The sequence below is a fragment of the Pteropus vampyrus genome, unplaced genomic scaffold, assembly GCF_000151845.1.
Source record: "Pteropus vampyrus isolate Shadow unplaced genomic scaffold, Pvam_2.0 Scaffold554, whole genome shotgun sequence".
In the NCBI taxonomy this organism is placed as follows: domain Eukaryota; kingdom Metazoa; phylum Chordata; class Mammalia; order Chiroptera; family Pteropodidae; genus Pteropus; species Pteropus vampyrus.
The window spans coordinates 315,253-318,912 of NW_011889335.1; the positions used below are offsets into that span (position 1 = coordinate 315,253).

Below are 3,660 nucleotides of genomic sequence, written 5' to 3' on the forward strand. Positions count from 1 at the left end.
ACCCACTGCCCCTGTCCTCGCGGGTCCCAGGGAACAAGGAACGGGTGACGCGGGCCTGACCCGGAGGACAGAAGGCGCCGGCTGCCCGTGTGGGCGGAGCCATGAGCGAGTGGCCTGTCTTCTCCTCGGGGCCCGCTCTGCCGGAAAACCCGCCCTGTGACAGGCCCCTGCATCGCAGGGCGCCATGTAGGGCTTGGTGGCCATGAGGCTACGTAGCCCAGGGTGCAGGGCTGGAGCCCGGTCCCCAGACACGGTCGGCGGCCCGGGGCCGCAGTGTTCCCACGTGGCATAGGGCTGGCGATGGCCACCACTGCTCTCCTGACCAGCCACCACCGGAAGTGCCCTGAGAGCTGGCCCCACGCACGTCCCACCCCTGCCTGACCATTGCTACCCTCCCTGAGGGCCCCTGGCTGCCTCTCGCAGGGGCCAAGGCCACCCGTGCCCTCCCTACGGCATCTGAATGCTCCGTCTTCTCCAAATGTCCTCCACGTCTTGTCTGGCTCTAACAGGAGCAGTTTTAGTCCCCCTCCTCCAGGAAGCCCCTCTTGATTTTCCAGGCCCCCACCCCGACTGTCCGCACTGAGCTGATGCTGTGTTCACACGGGCGCCACACGGAGACCGCCCTCACCGGGGGTGTTCTCACTCCACGGCCCGCCAGTGGGGAGTGGCAGCTGACAGGCAGATGGCCGGGCGAGTGACAGCAGTCGCCAGACCAGCCTGCGTCTGCCAGCGCTGTCTCTGACTGCATCTGTCAGGGACCCTCCTCAGTGAGCAAACATGCTGTGTCTCCATCACTACGAGGCTATACATTCTCCCTGCAAAAGACAGACCACACACACAAGCACAGAAAGGAGAGGCGATGGTTCGCGAGCTCCTTGTGCCGAGGTCATCAGGGGACCGTCTCGCTCTACAGACGGTCTTTACACAATGAAATAACAGACACGTGTGTGTGCATACATGCACACGTACATGGCTCTAAGAACCACAGATCATATTCATCTGATTAGATGAGAAATTAAAACATTTTAATAAAGTAAATTATATTTCATGTCATTACTGTTATATAGTAACATTACTTTAATACACACATTTATTTACATAAACACACATAATTTATGTTATCATATAACAGAAAAACATATTATAAAAGTAAAGTATAACATATAATTTATGAGTATAAATCGATTAAGTAATAAATACCGCATCATAAAGTTGAACCACACTGGAAAGCGTACGACACACACGCACGTGCACGCACGCCCCAGAGCGTCTGCCACCTCTCTCCCAAGGCGTCTGTCCGCATGTTTGCCTTGATGGATTCTCTTCCACGACTTCGCACTGGTGTGCACCACTAAAAATCTATGTTATAAAAAACCACCCATCAGCCTGATGTTTGGTCACAGGCCGCCATCACTCAGCAGTGGGTCCTGACCGTCTTTCCACGTGGATCTATATGGACTCACACCACCATTTCACAGCGGGGCTGTCTGACCGTGGGGACGTGCCCTGATTTATTCGGCAGACCCTGCTGATGGCGCACTTACGCAGTTGCTCGTTTGTGGCTCCGACAGGCAGCGGTGCCACGGATACCGTGTAACTACGGCCCCACATGTGCACGAGGCTCTGGACTACTTCCTAAAATCAGAACTGTTTGGTCCAATGGTGTAGGCATTTCGCGTTTTTAGTATCAAAGACCCGCCCTCCAAACACGTGCCAACGGCCCTGCCAACAGTGTGTGTGCCCTTCTCTCTACGCTGCAGGCAAAGAACGACAAATTCCTGACGTTTTCACCCTAGATGACAGTAAGATGCTCCGTCACGTTTTACTCCGCGACTCTGATCGCTGCTGAGGTGGCGTCGGCCCGCGTGACCCCGTCGACGACCACGGTGCCTTCGGTTCCCGGAGGCCTCCGTCCGCCCCTCTGCAGTCTCCTATGAACCGGTCTCTCTTCCACATTCTGTCTTTCGGGTAGTTTTTCTTATTGATTTGCAGACACTTTTTACATATTATGGACAGAACCTCAGTGCTGTATACGTTGCCGGCGCTTTCTCGCAGGGAAGCACGTGTCTTTTCTTTCAGACAGTTTCGTGTAGACCAACGAGTCGACGCTTTCCTTATAGCTCTGAGCTATGTTCTGAGACACCTCCTCTGATGCAGTAACAAAAATAATTTAAAAATGTTTAGGTCGCTGAGTTTTGGGAATTATGTTTTCACGTTGCTCGGCCAGGTGTCCTGATTGCGTTTGTTGGACCACCCGCTGTCCCCCTCGGCTGAAAGGCCGTGCTGGAGCCCGAGACCCCGGGTGCCCCTTGGCCTGTGGTCCTGTCGCTCCAACCTCTGCCTCTTTCCCTGGCTCCCGTGTCCCCACCTCTCCTTTTGTGCCCCTTAGAAAGGACGCCTGTCATTGGATTTAAAGCCCACTAGAAGAATCTAGGGTCATCTCAAGATTTTCCACTTTGTCACTCTGCAAAGACCTTTTTCCCCAAATGAGGCCATGTGCGAAGCTGCGTGGGTTGGAACGCACCTCCCGGGGGCCCCCTGAGCCCACCGCAGAAACGAAGGTGTGGGCGGGCCGTACGGCTCACGCAGCACGACGCGACCCCGAGGGGGATGCACTGGGCTCTGACCCCGGCCCTCTCCCCAAGCCGTCCTGCTGCCTCTCCCAGCACAGTGGGACAAAGCTTCCCGGCCAGAGGGCTTCTGATGACAGCTCAGGCAGGGCGCTGTCCTCCCGCACGGAGGCCAGGGGCCACAGCAGCCAGAGGGTCAGAGCCAGCACCACCAGCATCACCCGACGGTCAAGCTGAAGGCCCTGTGCCGAAGGCCGAGGCACCGTGCTGGAGGCGGAGGGGGCGGAGGGAGGAGCCGGTCTGTGGCCGGCGCTGAATGGACCCACAGCGCCCGGCAGGCTCCGGCCAGCACATGGCAGCTCCCACACTTCGCTTGATGAAATCTATTCACCTACATCTGAGACCAATTTGCTAGAAACTACAGAATACCTGTCCCATTGCTTCCTGGCGCAGAAGTCAGATGTTTACATGGAAAAGTACCGACAGCTACTTACCTCTTGGTGTTGTAATACTCAGACGTGTCACTCGACACCTTGAAGAAAAGGCAGCTTTACGCGAACGCGTGTTCTCAGCTCGCGTGACGTGCCCTGGGATGGAGCGCGAGCGGGAGCTGGCTGCCTCCCACGTCACACGCCTGAGCGCTGCACGGCGGGCCAGCTCAGGCCCTTGGCTGCAGTCACGTGCAGGCCCAGAAGTGAGTGTTTTGGAGCTGGGTCACTCAGAATCTGCCCCTGGAGGATTCAGTCAGCCCTGGAAATAAATGCAGATGCATTCCCACGTGCCCGCTGGGGGGTGGCAGGCGGCCTGCTTCTCTCTGGGTCACAGGGAGCCGAAGTCCCACCCCACCCGGGCCGGGACCCTGTGGCACAAGCGGAATGTCGGAGGGGCATTCGAAACGCCCTCCCTTCTCATGGAGAGAGGAAGGGAGGGGCCAGGCGACGGCCAGGTGCCTGCCACACTCCGTGTTCCTCGGTGCTGCTGCAGATTAAAATCACTCCGTATCACGAGGAACCTGATCGTGTCATGAAATTATATGCAGCTCATTCTGACGCAACTACAAACTTTTAAACTGAATGTTCCTTTACCTTTA

At 56.5% G+C, this 3,660-nt stretch overlaps 1 long non-coding RNA gene across 1 annotated transcript in view; it reads right to left on the reverse strand.

Annotated features, from left to right (window-relative positions):
* Positions 1-1,177: 1,177 nt before the first annotated feature.
* The window catches only part of LOC111733367, a 5,456-nt gene continuing 2,973 nt past the window's right edge, over positions 1,178-3,660 (reverse strand). Inside the window, exons 2-3 of the long non-coding RNA XR_002777964.1 lie at positions 3,065-3,320; positions 1,178-2,148 (exon numbers count right to left, since the gene is read on the reverse strand). This is a non-coding gene — a long non-coding RNA (uncharacterized LOC111733367). The remainder of the gene's footprint in view (positions 2,149-3,064; positions 3,321-3,660) is intronic.